General features: G+C 44.9%; 1 protein-coding gene across 4 annotated transcripts in view; it reads left to right on the forward strand.

The window, feature by feature from the left end:
* Positions 1 to 18,931, forward strand: part of ATAD2B (ATPase family AAA domain containing 2B) — a 3,113,054-nt gene that overhangs the window by 1,755,121 nt on the left and 1,339,002 nt on the right. The gene's annotated exons all lie outside the window — the stretch shown is intronic.

The raw sequence follows: 18,931 nt of genomic DNA on the forward strand, positions 1-18,931 counted from the left end.
CGTAATAGGCAAATAATTTTCGCCTCCATTTGGCGCAATTTCAGCTCAAGGTTGCAACCCCTTTTCCCCTTATGAGCCTTCATCAGACCAATAAAGCGCAAGTCAGCAATGTCATCTAGCTGATGTTCCAATTGCCAATGAACGGCCAAGGGTGACTTTGGTACAAGCATTTTGAGGCTAGACAAGTGTTCCCGGATTCGGATACGGAGTTGACGAATGGTGCTACCCACATACAATTTCTCACAGGTACAAATGATAGCATAGACCACATGAGTAGTCTTGCAATTAATAAAATCACGTATTTGAATTTGAGTTCCAAAATGGTCACAAAAGGTTTTGCATTTAGCAACAGCCCAAGGGCATTGGTTACAATTACCACATTTATGAAAACCCCCCGGTTGTTTTAACCACATAGAAGAACTTGGTTGGTTATCAAAAAATGAAGGACTCACAATACTTTTGATCGTAGGTGATCTTGTAAAAGTAAATTTGGGCTTTGGAGTCAAGAATGGTTGTAAATCTTTGTCAAGTCTTAGAATATGCCGAGGGTATAAGAGTTCAGTTATTTACAAGGCTTACTCCAAATTCACCCAAACTCATCAACGTGACCTCTTGACTAATGTGACTAGGTCAAAAGAGCATCCCTCACATATCTCACTAATCACTCCATTCACGAATGATTCTTCATTGCTATATAAAATGGTTGCAAAGCATTGGCATATTCTAAGACTTGACAAAGATTTACAACCATTCTTGACTCCAAAGCCCAAATTTACTTTTACAAGATCACCTACGATCAAAAGTATTGTGAGTCCTTCATTTTTTGATAACCAACCAAGTTCTTCTATGTGGTTAAAACAACCGGGGGGTTTTCATAAATGTGGTAATTGTAACCAATGCCCTTGGGCTGTTGCTAAATGCAAAACCTTTTGTGACCATTTTGGAACTCAAATTCAAATACGTGATTTTATTAATTGCAAGACTACTCATGTGGTCTATGCTATCATTTGTACCTGTGAGAAATTGTATGTGGGTAGCACCATTCGTCAACTCCGTATCCGAATCCGGGAACACTTGTCTAGCCTCAAAATGCTTGTACCAAAGTCACCCTTGGCCGTTCATTGGCAATTGGAACATCAGCTAGATGACATTGCTGACTTGCGCTTTATTGGTCTGATGAAGGCTCATAAGGGGAAAAGGGGTGGCAACCTTGAGCTGAAATTGCGCCAAATGGAGGCGAAAATTATTTGCCTATTACGTTGTACCACACGGGGTCTCAACACAGACCACGAGATGTCTGTATTTCTATAATAATTCTGATTAATGAATCAAAATGGATTGTATGTTTTTTGAACAGGACATGGAGACGCACTTTGCCGGAGCCGCTACATCATGCTCGTGTGCACTGGCACCCTTAGTTTTAATAAAAAAAATTCCATTTCAATTTAAATATTTGATATGCCCTACCATTGGAATAGGTAGGTATTTGATCCTAATTATCTCTTTGAGTCCAAGATAACTATTATTTTGTTTGAATATACTTACGTCATCAGGGCGACGTTAACTGCGTTCTACGCAACGGACGTCACCGCTGTGACGTCTGCTGCTTCTTTTCTATTATTTCCTTCTCCTTTTTAATTAGTATTTGGTTACCGGCCACATATTAGTAGTTTTCTCTATACTATCCCTACTTGACGGCTTAGTCCTATTTTTATTTTCACTTTAACTGTTTGTTTACATCTGACGTCACTCACGCGACGCCAGATGCATGCGACGCAACCTACGTCACCGCTGTGACGTCGGCTGCCTTTTCTTTATCTTTTTCCAATGTCTGGTACAGATGACTGCTCTGGGGAATTCCTCTATAACTGTGACTGCTCGATCCAACGAGTGAGTTTGACCTTTTGCTGCTGAATAGTCAGTGATTTGATTCCATACTATCTGGCTGAAGTACTTAGATATTCTATTGATTGGTTTTCAGGTTATATATTGGTTACGGCCATCACGGCTTGGACTTGACACCAGCGTAATACTTATAACGCTCTGCTTCTTGTGGTATGTAGACTCGAATATTTTGGGCTATATCTTGTATTTTCTTACAATTATCAGCAATCCTTTGTTTCGAGTTGTCCATCTGACATTGATGCTTGTTCTACACAGGGATTTTCCATTTATTGATTTCTCCGATATACTCTGTGTTCTTGTGGTAAGCTCAATTTATTACTTTGATCTTGTATCTTTTGCATTAGCTATTGGTTTCTACTCAACGTGTGTCCTTTAACTTTTGGTGCCGATTAGTTCACAATTTCATTATTTGCATGGGTGATGTGTGCACACCATGCTTGATTGGGGGCTCCGGTATTGTAGCGCATAGGTCAAGGAAATCCCCTTTTTTATGTGTTTCTTTTGTTCTTCCATTTAAGGAAGGATGTATTCCTCAAATGTTTAAGCATGTTTCTTACTGTATATTTTCTGTTTTTGTTTCATTATTTTCAACTACCGTTTGCTTCTGTTTACTCCACCCTCCAACCATGGTTTACGGTATGCCAATGATTCTTATTCATATAATATTATGATATTTGCTATATGTCACTATTTTTTTTTTTTTTTTGCTATATGTCACTACTATTTTTTAACTTTATGTGATATGGTCTGTATTTACTTTTTTCAAATTCAATGTGATTGTTACAATCTTTTGTATCCTCTTTTCTGTCATGAATAATATGATAAATCAAATGTTGCATGTGACTACTCAGCCTTGAAAACGACCTGCGTGTCGAAACACGTGTCGGCTGTTTCTGCAACAATTAAAGCATCAATTTTATAATTAGTGCTCCTTATTCATATGGTGTTTAGCGCATCTCCACCTCAACTCCCTTCTTGTACATATTTTCTGGTACCAGCCAGGGTGGACTGGCTGGCGCAGGTGGTAGTGCAGCTCACACTTCAATTTCTCTAGTATCAACACAAACAGTGAATACTAGCGCACAGACCTCGAATGCGATAATCCACATCTTTTTGATCAAATATATGATATTACAGGTATTACAATTTGTCATTTCATTAAAATTCCATACCAAATCTGGTAGAATTTGAAAAGCCCTCTTCTCTTCTGTCTGTGCACACATACTGCATTTCCCACATGGAAAATGACCCTTAATTTCAGGTAAACCCCGCAATGTAGTTAGTCGTGCTTGTTTCACCTGAGTTTCAGTTATGTCATTGCGGACGAGCATGTTACATAGACTGTGGCTTTTCTTAAAAGCATCCAATGGTGGTAGCACTTTTTTACCATGATACGTTTTCTTCCAAGCTTTGTTGATAATCGTTTTGATTTTATAAGACAGGTTGGAAAATGTGTTCACAAACACAGTACCAATCTCTCTAACTTCTCTGAGTTTTCTCTAGCAGTGCTTCCCGATTGTTGTTATAGGCCTGTAACGCTCACCTGATTCCCGCAGAGACGCCGGTCTTGACTGGGCGAATACCGTATCTTCAAAGGTGATGTGTAACACACGGTTGGCTCTTTGGGCTGGACCTCTGTGCACTGTATGTCTGACTCGAAGAGTAAGATGTCTGCGGATAGAAAATATGGGATTATGAACTGGGGTTACTGGGTGTCTCTCTCTTCTTCCCTTTCTCTTCTCCTGTAGAACCCCAAAGGTTAACGCTCTCACCTTAGGTAAGTGAACGCCGAGCTCTCCATCTGCCTCGGGGCAGGGTGCCGTAACCAGTTTCTTCACTGGATAAGGGTGCAGGCCTCTTGACCTCAGAGGACTGCTGTCCGTCGTTTACTGCACGAACGGTAAGTTCCGAGTATTTCAAATGTCTTTAAAAGTCTTTTGTAATGATGTCTCTTGTTTTGCAGGGTTCCGGCGATGGCGGATGACGGGCTGAAGTGAGTTGAGGATGGAACCCGTGTGAGGAATAGAAGCGCCTGGAAGCACGTAAGTAAGCGCTTGTTGCCTGCTTCACGATGCGCACTAACTGTCCTTTTATCTTGCAGGTACAAGTTCGGAGCTGCTGAAGGGTGCAGGAATACCCACTGGGTTCGGCGTGGGAAGGAGTAATGGCACGTGAGTAATAAAGTTACCCAATGTCTTTAAACGCACCTTCTTTTGTCTTTCAGATGCGGGATGCAGCGCCGAAGGCCTCCGGAGCGTGCGAAGAGTTGGTAAGCTTTTGTCTTTCAGATGCCGGAATGCAGTACGAAGACCTCCGGAGCACGCTAAGAGTAGGTAAGCCTTTGTCTTTCAGATGCCGGAATGCAGCGCGAGGCGTTGGTGACAGCTGATGGACCAGGTAAGAGAAGCGCTGTCACTGAAGACCATAGTGCTAACCTGTTCTTTCTTGTCTTTATAGGTGTTGCTGAAGACTGGATTCAGGATGGTAAGCCTTTTCCCCTTAGGCCCAGGATCAGATGCAGAAGACAAGATGAGCGTTCTGCTGCAGAGGATGCAGAATAACGCAAAGCAAGATTCATCCATCGGGTGTGGTTTAAATAGCCTCCTGTAGTGCTTAGTTGTCTCCTTCCACAGCCACGCCTAGGTAAGAAAAGAGTTCCTGCTTTCCAGAAGAGTTCCAGTGTTCTGAACCTAGGGAGTGGCTCATGCCCCAACCAACAGGAAAAGTAGTCCCAAACAGAAGAGGATTAGAGGCTCAACTGGCAGGTAAGTAAGCAGCATGGTCTGCTGCAGGTAAGTCCACCCAAACATTATGAGCCCGGCGCTTCCAGCGCTGGGACTGGGCATATTTATGAGCCTGGTGCCACTGGCGCCAGGACAGGGTCCAAAAGGTCCCAATTGGGACTGGCTGGCACTCGGAACCTGGGTTATGGGTCTGCTTCCAAGGGAGTTGGGTAAATCCTGACCTTTTGGAAGCAGAGATCATGACAGCACCCCCCTCAAGGCCCCTCCCAAACCGGGCTTCTCCGGGGGTTTGGGCTTGTCAGGGAATGTTCGATGAAATCTTTTGATTAGACGAGGAGCGTGGACATATTCTGCAGGTTCCCAGGATCTTTCTTGGGGGCCTTAGCCTTTCCAGTCAATTAGGTAAAATAGTTTAGATTTGGAGATCTTGGAGTCCAGGATGCTTTTGACTTCAAACTCGAGTTCTCCATCAACTAGGATATGTTTTGGAGATTTAGTTAGTCGGGTTTGAGGTTGCACGGGTTTTAATAGAGAGACGTGGAAGACCGGATGTATCTTCATGTTAGGGGGCAAGTCCAACTTGACCGCTACTGGGTTTACTATGGTAGTGATGGAATAGGGACCAAGGTATCTTGGGTTGAATGTGCGTGGTCCTTTTAGAGGTAGATATTTGGTGGATAACCAGACTTGATCTCCTACTTGATATTGGGGGGCTTCCTTCCGATGTTGATCTGCTCCTTTCTTGTATTGTTCCTTAGCCCTTTGAAGGTGAGAAACGGCTTCCTTAAAGGCTTGGGTGATTGTAGAATGCAGGTAGTCTACTGCTGGTGTTCCAAGATCTTGGAGTGGATCCAACTCCGAGGTTCGAGGGTGACTGCCGTATAGAAGAAAAAACAGGGTTTTCCCAGTTCCCGAGTGGACAGATTTATTGTAGGCATATTCGGCTATCCAAAGGATATCTTTCCAAGTTTTTTCAGTTTGTTGCAGCATGCAGCGTAAATACTGTTCCAGAGTTTGATTGGTCCTCTCGGTTTGTCAGTCGGTTTGAGGGTGGTGACTGGTCGATAGTCTCACATCAATTTGAGCCGACCGACAGCAACTTTGCCAAAAATGAGAAATAAATTGACTACCTCGATCCGAAATTAGAACTGAAGGAAAACCGTGCAGTCGGATGATGTTTTCGAGAAATTCTCGGGCCAGAGTTGTTGCTGTTGGCAAGCCTTTGAGTGGAATGAAATGCGCCATCTTGGAGAATAGGTCCACGATTACTAGGATCGTATTGTATCCGGAGCATGGAGGTAGATCGGTGATGAAGTCCATAGAAAGCGTATGCCAAGGGCGAGGTGGGATATCAATAGGGCGTAAGAGGCCGGCTGGTTTTTCCTTTTGACTATTGTTTTGGGCGCATACTCCACAGGACATTATAAAGTCTCTGATATCTTTTTTCCAAGACGGCCACCAGAAGTAGCGCTTGATCTTTTCTGAGGTTTTGGCCATACCGGGATGTCCTTCCATTAAGGAATCGTGATAACAAGAGATTACCTTTTTCTGTAAATCTGTGCTGGGCAGGTATAATCGTTCTTGGAAATACAATAAGTTGTCCTTCACTGCAAAGTCCTTTCCCTGCAGATGCCAATTCGGTATGTCTGCTGGAGTTACAAGTTGCCTGGCTTTATCCTTAATTTCCTCTATGGATTGTGTGGCGATTACACCCAGAATTCTTTGTTCGGGAATGATAGGTACAGGTTTAGGGTTGATCAAGTGTTCTTCCACTCCCATCCGAGAAAGGGCATCAGCTTTACCGTTTTTTGTACCAGGTCGATAGGTAATTATGAAGTCAAACTCGGCAAAGAATAGTGCCCAACTGAGTTGTCTAGAGGATTGGGCTTTTGCGGTTTTCAAATATTGCAGGTTTCGGTGATTCGTAATCACAGTAACGGTGTGTCGGGCCCCCAGAAGATAATGCCGCCAAGCCTTAAAGGCAGACTTGATAGCCAGAAGTTCCTTATCAGTAATAGTGTAATTGATTTCAGGAGGCGAGAATTTGCGGGACCAAAATGCCACGGGATGCAACTAATTGGTTACTGGGTCCTTTTGTGATAGAACTGCCCCCATGGCAAGGCTCGAAGCATCAGTTTCAACGATGTAGGGGAGTTCGGGGCGAGGATGTTTTAAAATTGGTGCAGAGATAAATTTAGTCTTCAAATTCTGGAAAGCTTGCTCCGCCTCGGTAGACCATTCAAAACGTTTGTTTTTCTTTAACAAGGCGGTGATGGGCTGGACTATTCGAGAGAATTCGGGGATAAACCTGCGGTAAAAGTTAGCGAAGCCTAACATGCTTTGAACACTTTTACGGAGGATGGTGATGGCCATTTGAGAATTGCATCGACCTTCTTTGAATCCATACGCACTCCGCTAGGTGATAATATGAATCCCAAGAACTCAACTTCAGTCATGTTGAAAACACATTTTTCCAACTTGGCGAAAAGTCTGTGTTGACGCAATCTCTCGGGGACCATCCTCACGTGTCTCCGATGTTCAGATTCCGATGAAGAATAAACGAGGATGTCGTCAATGTAAACAACAACACACACATCTATGAGCTCTCTGAGGACATCGTTCATAAAATATTGAAAGGCGGCCGGGGCATTGCAAAGTCCGAAGGGCATGACCTGATATTCAAATAGCCCATACTTGGTGCGGAAGGCCGTCTTCCATTCATCGCCCTCTTTTACTCGTACCAAGTGGTAGGCTCCTCTAAGATCCAGCTTTGTATATATGCATGCTTTTCTGACTTGGTCCAGGAGTTCAGGGATCAAAGGTAACGGATATCTATTCTTAACGGTGATCTGGTTCAGGGCGCGTTAATCTATACAAGTTCTAAGGTCCCCTTCTTTTTTTGGAACGAAGAACAAAGCTGAAGAAGCAGGGGACTTGGAAGGACGAATAAACCCATTCGCTAGGTATTGATCCAGGTATTGTCGGAGGTGAAGGTTCTCAGGCTCGGTGAGGGCATACATTCTACTACAAGGAGGAGTAGATCCAGGTATCAGGTCTATCTGGCAGTCATAAGACCTATAAGGAGGTAGAGAGTTAGCCTGATCCTTCCGGAAAACATCTTGGAATTCTAGGTATTCGGGAGGTAACTGGGGAGTCTCCGAAGAAATTGCTGCCAGTGCAACACCAGGTGGAGGGTGACAAGTAGAGACACATTCTGGAAACTGAACCGTTCTTGCTCGCCAATCGATCTGAGGATTATGTTTCTCTAACCAAGGTATTCCTAGAATAATCTGGAACTGAGGGGCCTTGATCACATCGAACACGATCTTCTCATGGTGTCCATCTTGACTTACTAGCGTCACTTCTTGAGTGGTATGCGTTACTGGTCCGGAGGCTATCTCTGTACCATCCACCGTAGTAATGACGTCCTTTACAGCCTTGGGACAAAGAGTTAGATTCATCCTCAAAACCATTTCATGATCCACATAATTGCCGATGGCACCGCTGTCGACGTAAGCTTCAATCGCATGTAATCGATCCGGATGATCAGGGCTAATGAGGACCATAGGTATCACGAAATGCGAGGTCACGGAACTGGTTTTAACGCTCGGCAAGAGGACCTCTATTCTTGTCGGCCGAGGTCGTTTCCCTGCTCAGAGTTTGTGACCTTGGTAACTGCAGCTCCTACTGCCTTCTTGGCTGGTTTCACCGGACAGTCTCGAAGAAAGTGCCCTGAGTTTCCGCAATAGAGGCATAATTGCAACTGTTTTCTCCTTTCCCGCTCCTTTTGTGTTAGTGGTCCTTTCAGGCCCCCTATTTGCATGGGTTCCCCGGAGTCTACTCCTTTGGAAGGAGTTGGTGGTTTGGAAAATACTCGAGCATCAAACTTGGAACGATCGGCCTTCCTGTTCTGCAGTCTGTGATCTATTTGAACGACTAAGTCTATATAGTCCGAACAGTCTTGCGGGGGATTCACTACTTGGGCTAACACATCTCTGAGCTCTCCACGTAGACGTCTATAAAACAGCGTAATCCTTTTGTCCTCAGGCCATTGAGTTTCCACTATCAGTCTGTTGAAAGGCGCAATATAAGCCAAAAGGTCTTGATTACCCTGTCGCAACGAAAGAAGCTCATTGTCCAAGGCCTGCCCCTGTGAATGTCTTGCGAACAGTTTTTCCATACTGAGCTGAAAAGCTTGAAAATCATGGAGAACCGGATCATCTTGATTAACTAGAGGGATCGACCAGTCTGCCGCGTTGCCACTAAGGTACGAAAGCACAAAAGCTACTTTAGCTTGATCAGTTGGAAAGGCTGCTGGCCGGCATAAGAAATGCAACCGGCACTGATTAATAAATACTGCAAACCTCTTTGGGTCACCAGAAAATTGTTCGGGCGGAGCCAGAGGTACATTCCCAGGTAGGTTGATTTGCACTGGATTCATAGAGGATGTTGAAGGAAGATTTGCCCCTGATGCGGGTAATGGGGTCTGTCCGGCTTGTGACTGTAGCAATTGTCTAGCGAGATCATCTGTTCGCTCCTTGGAAATAATCAGTTCCCTTCTTAGAGCGTTCGTTTTCTGACGGGCTGCATGCACTTCTGCTCTTAGTTCCCCAAGTAACTGGGCTAGCTGGTCGGTATCCGAGGTTTCCATAGCGCCTGGGCGGGAGTTTTGCGGTAGGCTTTGCGTTCTGTAACGCTCACCTGATTCCCGCAGAGACGCCGGTCTTGACTGGGCGAATACCGTATCTTCAAAGGTGATGTGTAACACACGGTTGGCTCTTTGGGCTGGACCTCTGTGCACTGTATGTCTGACTCGAAGAGTAAGATGTCTGCGGATAGAAAATATAGGATTAATGAACTGGGGTTATTGGGTGTCTCTCTCTTCTTCCCTTTCTCTTCTCCTGTAGAACCCCAAAGGTTAACGCTCTCACCTTAGGTAAGTGAACGCCGAGCTCTCCATCTGCCTCGGGGCAGGGTGCCGTAACCAGTTTCTTCACTGGATAAGGGTGCAGGCCTCTTGACCTCAGAGGACTGCTGTCCGTCGTTTACTGCACGACCGGTAAGTTCCGAGTATTTCAAATGTCTTTAAAAGTCTTTTGTAATGATGTCTCTTGTTTTGCAAGGTTCCGGCGATGGCGGATGACGAGCTGAAGTGAGTTGAGGATGGAACCCGTGTGAGGAATAGAAGCGCCTGGAAGCACGTCAGTAAGCGCTTGTTGCCTGCTTCAGGATGCGCACTAACTGTCCTTTTATCTTGCAGGTACAAGTTCGGAGCTGCTGAAGGGTGCCGGAATACCCACTGGGTTCGGCGTGGGAAGGAGTAATGGCACGTGAGTAATAAAGTTACCCAATGTCTTTAAACGCACCTTCTTTTGTCTTTCAGATACCGGATGCAGCGCCGAAGGCCTCCGGAGCGTGCGAAGAGTTGGTAAGCTTTTGTCTTTCAGATGCCGGAATGCAGCGCGAGGCGTTGGTGACAGCCGATGGACCAGGTAAGAGAAGCGCTGTCACTGAAGACCGTAGTGCTAACCTGTTCTTTCTTGTCTTTATAGGTGTTGCTGAAGACTGGATTCAGGATGGTAAGCCTTTTTCCCTTAGGCCCAGGATCAGATGCAGAAGACACGATGAGCGTTCTGCTGCAGAGGATGCAGAATAACGCAAAGCAAGATTCATCCATCGGGTGTGGTTTAAATAGCCTCCTGTAGTGCTTAGGTGTCTCCTTCCACAGCCTCGCCTAGGTAAGAAAAGAGTTCCTGCTTTCCAGAAGAGTTCCAGTGTTCTGAACCTAGGGAGTGGCTCCTGCCCCACCCAACAGGAAAAGTAGTCCCAAACAGAAGAGGATTAGAGGCTCAACTGGCAGGTAAGTAAGCAGCATGGTCTGCTGCAGGTAAGTCCACCCAAACATTATGAGCCCGGCGCTTCCAGCGCTGGGACTGGGCATATTTATGAGCCTGGTGCCACTGGCGCCAGGACAGGGTCCAAAAGGTCCCAATTGGGACTGGCTGGCACTCGGAACCTGGGTTATGGGTCTGCTTCCAAGGGAGTTGGGTAAGTCCTGACCTTTTGGAAGCAGAGATCATGACATGGCCCTCTTGGAAGCAGTTCTAATCACGCGTGGGGGATACCCCTTAGTCAATAGTTTCTGAGTCAGGATATTAGCACTCTTGCTGTAATCTTCCTTACAGCTGCTATTCCTCTTTAACCTGAGAAACTGTCCGAAAGGAAGATTCATTTTCATGTGTTTAGCGTGATGACTGTTAAAGTTAAGAAGGGCGTTTTTGGCACTGGTCTTACTGTAAGGTTTACCTTTCAGAGACCCCATAGAGTGGAAGATGGTAATGTCCAGAAAATTGATTTTGATTTCACTAATGCATTTTGTGAAATTCAAAAAATGGTTTTGTAAATTTAACCAGTCTACAAAACCGTTGGCCTCTTCCAAAGACCTGTCCCATACAATGAGAACATCGTCAATATATCGAAACCACTTCCTCAGTTGATGAAAAAAAGGGGTTGGTGGCCCGATATGACAGATTTTTTGAAAAATTCCACGTACAGGTTAGCTAGATTAGGGGCCATTGCTGCACCCATAGCGGTACCCTAAAGTTGTTGGAAGTACTTCCCTTGAAACTGAATTTATTTTTTGTGAGTGTAAATTCAGTGCACCACAAAAGAAAACCATTACTCACTGGGTGCCCATCTTGTCTGCCCAACAAAATTTCCTCTACAACCTCCAGTGTGGCTTTTTGGGGGATCATGGTGTTAAGTGACTGGATGTCCAGACTGATGAGTAAAAATTGACCATATACAAAGGGTAGATTCTCTATCTTCATAATGGCATCTGTCGTGTCTCTAAGGTAACTCTGCATCTTGCATGCAAAGGGTCTTAAATAAAAATCCACAAATTTGGACAACGGTTCCAAGATGGAGTTAACCCCAGACACAATGGGACGACCCGGGGGGTGTACCAAATTCTTAGGGATTTTAGGTAAGATGTAAAATACTGGTACTCTCCCATTTTCCCTAGTGAGATATTCATATTCCTGTCTACCAATCATTTCTGATTCAAAAGTACTTTGGGCTTTTCCTTTTATGGCCGCCATAAGTGCTTTAGATGGATCTTCTGATAGACGTAGATAACAAGTTTCATCAGCTAACAGTCTGTCACATTCAGCGATATAATTGAACCGATTCATCAAAACAATTGCCCCACCTTTATCAGCTTGTCTGATCACTAAAGATTTATCTTTGGCCAATTTCATAGTAAGGGCTTTTTGGGTACTGTTAAAGTTAGAATTTGTAGACCTCTCCTGATTTTCCAATTTCTTCACTTCAGTCAAGACCTGGCGTTCAAACATCAAGGGCTCCGGTGAAAATGAGTGAGAGGGGGCATTAAAAGATGACGGATTACGAAGACCACCAAGATTGTTGCTGGTGTATTCCTGTTCTTCACTAAAGTATTCATTAAGATGAATTTTTCTCACAAGCTTATACTTGTATTAAAAGCGGGTTTTGTGGTTTTCTTTGTCTCTGCAGTACCAGTGACCGAATATTGGGGTGGAATTGATGCACCTGTTGTAACAATAGATGCACCTAGTGATTGGTGTTTTTGGTGTAGCTTTAACTGCCAGCACACCTCTGAAGAAATTACACAGTGAAGGTAATTAAGAAGTTCATTTTAGAACTGCAAGTGGGGTAGATGGTATTTGTTTGGTCTTACCTTTGGTCCCTCATGCTACAGAAATTTATACTATAGTATGGGTGTATATATTTAGTATTTTTTGGCTCCATCCTCAAGATCCTTCCCATTTTTTGTATTTTAGGTATATCCTTTCTGGTGATGTGAAAAACGACCCATTATACGCAGTGTTGAAGCAGTCTGCAACATATATTATAGAAGTTTTCCCCTGAAGAATGTTCACCCGTTTGAGGCTTTGGGAGAACAGAAACATGCTGGGAATCATTTTTACAACACATGCAGAATGTTTATTGTTTTAATTACATGTCTTTTGTGTTTGTGTAATCACGTTATGAGCTTTTAGACGATAAGTCTAGGTATTAGTCCAGTTGTTCCACTGTGTCCTTATGTTTTTGGGTCTATTTAGGTTTTTATTTTGAATTCATATTGTCTATTTTTTATACTTTACAGCTTACAGTCTATTTTTTACAGACTTTGTTTGCCGGACAATCAGGGATTCTCTTTTTGGATTGAAGGGTCTAGTTAAATTATTTGTTGTCTAATCTTATCTCCTTTATAGAAACAACTTTTGAAACCCACACCCCACGGTATGCTGCTCCATGTCCCAGAAAAGGTTGCTGGCTGGTGCCGGCTGACCCCTAATCGTGTCCTCCTGAATGATTGTGCTCAACAAGTTACTGTGGGACCTTTCACATCCAGAGCTGGAGTACTGGCAGCAGGTAATCACAACGGCTTTAGCTGCCCATGCTGCACCTCAGCACCTGCACATGCGAGCCAAGCATACTAGGGTATGTGCGGGGTGGTGCCCGGCAGCCGTGTCCCCCACAGGCACAAGGTGAGCCAGGCCGGCAACAATAGTGCAGGCACCAGCCACTATCCAGCGAACTACCCAGGCAGACCTAGGTTCCAAGGCATGTCCTAGTGGGTCAGTCCAGGCCTGCCTCGACCCTGCACAACGCAAGTGACATTGCTTTTAAGGTGGAATTTCCACAAGGAGTTCCTTGAGCCCACGCTAGTGTGGTATACAGGAAAATGATGGCAAAGGTAACGGACGCCTTGTGTTGGGGACTCAGCCACTCATATAAAACAGAATGTCACCTGACAGACATCCTAGACAAGGGCACAACTATTGAGCCTGTCCTTCCCTTGCACAGTGCCATCAAAAATCCCCTCATCGAGCTATCGAAGTATCCCTGCTCGGGCCAACAGTTCACAAGGATTTTGCTAGGAAGTACAGACCAGCCTTGTCTGCTCCAGAAATCTTTACCAGACACCCAGCACAGTCTGGTGGTACAGGCTGTGACTTTAGGCAACAAGGCTAGCGCCTATACGACAGGCATGACAGGTTTTATGATGCTCTGGATAAAAAGGTTTTTGCCTCTGGCAGTATGGCATCAAACGCTGTTAATGCTTTGTGTAGACTGTCAAAATGCATGCACACCTTGTGGTCTGTAATAGCTGAAGCAGCAGAGCAATCCCCGAAGGGGAAATGAGGAAGGGTTCCCTTAACATCGTAGAAGATGGAATAGAATCCATGCCCCAATCCCTTCAGTCAGAACTCGACACAGCCAACTCTGTCGGAAGATCTGTGGTGGCCAGTTCCATCATGTGAAGATTTGCCCGCGTCAGAAAATCGGGGTTTGTGCAGGACAGCCAAGCAGAACCTGCAGTAGGATGGCCAATAGATAGATGACTGCCTAGAAAAATGACGCGCGTCCAAGGCTATGGCAAGAAGACGGCCTGCTCAACCCTCAACTCATTGGAAGGGCAAACCCCTGTGTTACTCAAGGTCACAGCTTCTCTCTGCCTTCGAGAGGTAGAAGAGGTAAAGCACAGGCCACTTCCGCTTCTGTCCCCTCCTGTGCGGCCCTGGCGGCATAACCTCTTTAAAGACTTCTGCTATGCTACACCAGTAGGGGGCATCTGCCACCCCATTTGCAAGAATGTTTTTCTACTACTTCAGCAGAAGCATGGGTGCTTAAGAAAGTCTCTCAGAGATACTGCCTCCACTTTTTAAAATGCACTCCAGATTGCCTCCCTCTGGACAGCCCACCTCCTGTTCCAGATCCACTGCTCCTAAAAGCGGTTTCCTCTCTCTGGAGAAGGGCACCATAAAGTTGGTACCTGTTCAGGAAAGGTAGAGGGGGTGGTATTCCCACTATTTTTTGGTCCCAAAGCAGGACGGGGGTCTGTGACCCATCATCAACCTGAGGCACTTCAACAAGTTCCTCAGGAAGGAGAAGTTCAAGATGGTAACACTCTCGCAGAACCTCCAGGCCCTAGAAATTCAGGATTGGTTGGTGTCACTTGACCTACAGGAAGCTTACTTGAATGTGCCTATCCATCCAAAGTACAGAAAGTACCTGAGGTTCGTCATAGGCAACACTTGCTTCCAGTTTCAAGTTCTGCCTTTCCGCTTACCTCCGCCCTGAGGCTCAAGCTGTTGGCAGTAGTGGCAGCCAGTCTCAGGAAAGGAGGGATTCACGTCTTTCTCTGCATCAAGCCCTGAATCATCTCAATCACACCTGCCACCTCCTTCACAAGTTTGGATTCTCTCTCAATTTAAAGAAGTGTCACCGGACACCACCTCAAATGCTCCAATTCATCGGAGTGGTCTTGGATTCTCCCTGATATGGCTCTAAACATCCTACAGATAGTCTCCAAGTTCCAGAACGCCCAATACCGTTCAGCCCTAGACTTCCTACGATTGCTCGTCCTCATGGCATCTGGCATCTTCCTGTTGCCAGAGGCCTGATTGAGAATGACATCGCTCCAATGGGCCCTCCGATCTCATTGGTTGCAGTTCTCTGACCGTATGACAGACTTGATTCAAGTCCTGAGCAGAGTTTCTCAGGATTCCCTGTGTTGGACTTGCACAGAGAATGTGATGGTGGGGGAACTATTTTGGCAACTGTGGCGAGAGGCAATAGTAGTGATGGACGTGTGTCTGAAAAGCTGGGGTGCTCACCTGTACGTGTGGACGGTGCACGGGTTATGGTCACTGGCAGAGACAAAACCTCACATAAACCTGTTGGACCTGAGCAGGCAGGGCTCGGTCCCCAGCGAGTAGGAGCTATGCCAGATAGTTCTTCTAGATCTCTTCACCCTCTGGGGAACCCCTCAAGTGGATCTGTTTGTTTCCAGTGTGAACAGGAAGTGTGAACTATTCTGCTACAGGGAATTTCCCCAGAGAGGTGCAGTGGGGAATCCATTTGTGGTGGACTGGAATTGCTTTCAAGCTCCTGTATGCATTCCTACCTACTCCTATGATCCTGATTGCTCCAGACTGGGCCAGCAGGTCCAGTTCCTTCTGCATATGACCATATGCCCTCCACACAGTCTTCCTCAGAGGCCAGAACCCCTCTCTAAGGAGAGGGTGCTGGTTCTTCATTCAGGAGTACACATGCTCAACCTGCACACCTGGCTTCTGAAAGGCTAAGGTGCAGGGATTGGGACCTTCCTGAAGACGTGATGGAGTTGTTGCTTTAGGCCAGAAGGCCAGCAACTAAAGCTGTATACTGCTACCATTGGAACATATTCCCGTTTTTTTTTTGACACACCTCAAGGGTGTTGTCTTTTCTTCTCCGTTTGGCAACACAGGGCCTTCAGGTCACCACTGTCCTTTATCTTTTAAGCACAGGATGAAGAGGATGTTGAAAGTTCGACGGCAGACATCTAGGACTCTCACTTGTCTAAATTGCTTGTGGATCGTATACAAACTTTTTTTTAAATGTTTTCTTTTTTTTACTCTAGATGACAAGGTAACCTTCATAAGATTGGCGATCAGCCTGAAAGTGAGCATATGGAATAGGCCCTGAACACCAGAAATTCTTAATATCGGTCATAAGCAAGCTCCCATAGGGTCAGACTGCATTGAAAAGATGCTGAGGTTACTCTGAACTTTTTGTGACACGATGGGAGGTCCTCTTGTGTATTGAAGGAGAAGGAGGTATTGGGGCAGCATATTCTGTGCCTACAGCATTTGTCAACTGAGGACGGTCTGATTCTAAATCGCTCCAATGTACTGAGTCTTTTCCATCACATGCCGCTGCTGCGATTTGTTGATACATACAACATCAAAATTGTGGAATTTGTGAATGAATTGCTGTTTGACAAAGTGTTAGTCCACTTAAAATGTAAAACGATTAAATCATCATTACTCTGGGTAGCTTACTTGCTTCTGCCCTTGGTCTTTGAGTTGTGTGATCCTTCACCCCACAGGAAAAGTGGCAGGTAGCAAGATGGAGAATGGTAAAAAGGCTTTCAGTGAAACTAACCTACCAAAATCAACATCTATCCTAGCCCTTTGTCGATCGGAAGAAGGGGGCGGGCAAACCACGAGAGAAGGTAACGGGCCCGGTGGCCCAAATTTAAAACCAAAACCCCTTTTTAAAGGTGCCAATTAATTGTGCTAATAGCTGGAAAAGTAAGGTTAGAAAATCTTCACCCGCTTTGACCACCGTAGCCCCCCGCACCCTGCAATGGTCTGCCTAAACAAAACAGAATGGCGTGGGCTTTTCCTGTGGCTACCGTAGATATAGAACTCCTAATTAAGAAGGCTAATCACTCAAGAGCACCAGGCCCAGACAGCCTCACTGATGAAATGATAAATGAGGCACCAGATGCTTGGATTCCGTTAATTTTTAAGCTCTTATCAGGTGATGAAGCCAGGAAACGTGCCCAATTCCTGGAGGTTAGCCATAACAGTTCCCATAATCAAGAGCGATAACAGGGCAGATCCTACCAATTACTGCCCTATTGCCCTCTTGAACGTTTTGGGTAAGCTGTTTGCAGGTCTGCTTTTGAAACTCCTTCAGCGTTGGGTAAACACATTGAATAGATCTTATTGTCGCCAAACTGGTTTTGTAAAGGGGGTAGAGACCGATTTGAATTTGTTTCTACTGAACATCTTGAAAGGGAAAATTTTAAAAAGTGACACAAAAATGTATCTGGCTTTTGTTGATCTGAAGAAGGCCTTTGACAATGTCAACAGACAACTGTTATGGACAACATGGAGGCTTGGGATTGTCCTGGTGACCTTTTGTCGGCAATTAAGGCATTATATATTTCAACTAAGGTCCAAATTAGAATTAAAAAAAATCTTTTTGGAAATTAGATTAAACGCACAAGGACTGTTGACTAAGGAGATCAGCACCCATAAGGGTTTTGAAGAAGGGGTGTCCGTTGGCGCCTACCTTGTTTAATTTATTTATATCTGACCTGCATATAACATTGAAACAGGCTACATCCTCCCCCCCTCCCCCCTAAACTAGGTGACCAGAATCTGGCATGGATTTGATATGCTGATGACATAGTCCTGATTGACCAGACTCATATAGGTCTGCAGCACAGACTGGCTGGTCTTCAGGAGTACATGGTCAATAACTGGCTAGAGAGAAGTACCACTAAAACCAATATTCTGGCCTTGCAATCCATGAGGGGAAGGGGGAACCGGCCTTTCCGATGGCATCTAGGGAGTGAAGAACTTACCCAAGTCACTCCATGATCTACCTGAGCTCATGCATAAATGCTAGTGTTTGGGATAGCCCCCAGCAAGTGGATTTAAAAATGAAGATTGAAAAATGTGGGTTGCATCTGAGATTCCTAAAACCAGTCATCTCTCTTACTGCAGAGAAGGACCGGCCAAATGTTGGAATATTGACCAATGCCAGGCTTGACTATTGCAATGCCCTACTTATGGGGGTCCAAAAATGTCAAATTAAAAGATTGCAGGTAGCTCAGAATTCTGCCATTAGACTGATCTTCTCGTTGGGAAGTACAACAGAAATGTCCCAATATTGAAGGAATCTTCACTGGCTTCCGGTTTCCCAGAGAATTCTGCTCAAGGTGCTCTGTTTGGTGTTTAAGAGTATCCATTGGAGGGCACCAGCCTACCTAAATGCAAAAATCCAGCTGTATCGCCCACAGTGATACTTGCGCTCTGCAGACCAGCACCTTTTGCAGGTCCCATCAGTTAGAATGACCACATGGGGTGAGAGACGATTCTCTGCCTTTGGCCCTTGAGCATGGAATGCTCTCCCCTTGGAGCTCTGATGTCTTGATTCTCTGGCTATTTTTAGGAAACAACTAAAAACAAATTCTTTTGCCTAAATTCGATTTCTTTCAACTTTAGCTTGAGCCGGTGTGATGCAGCAATAAATTGACTGCGTATATATGCACCAAGATGCATTTTTCGCCTGGTCCTTTCAGGGTATGCGCGACACAAATAATAAAATAAAATCAGAATATTTATCCAGATTCCCTAGTCCTATGCTTCTCCATCGATTTATGAGGTTTCGTTTTAAATATATACCTGACAAAACAGATGGTGCTGGCTCATAAACAGGAGGGTATTCATCCCAGATGTATATTCTGTGCTCTAGAAGGGGAGGTCAACACTTTAAAACACATCACATTGTTTTGCACTCACCTGACGGGGCCAAAGAACTAGACATATAAGGAAGTTTTATTGAAGAGAGACAAGTGTGTTTGGGATTTTAAAGACAAATGCCTTTTTCTGGTTTGTTGACTTGTATACAATTATGGAAGGATCCGGCTGTTTTCAAAGATGTTGTGGTAAGATCAA

This window comes from Ambystoma mexicanum, chromosome 4p (assembly GCF_040938575.1).
Source record: "Ambystoma mexicanum isolate Mex_15411 chromosome 4p, UKY_AmexF1_1, whole genome shotgun sequence".
NCBI classification, from domain to species: Eukaryota; Metazoa; Chordata; class Amphibia; order Caudata; family Ambystomatidae; genus Ambystoma; species Ambystoma mexicanum.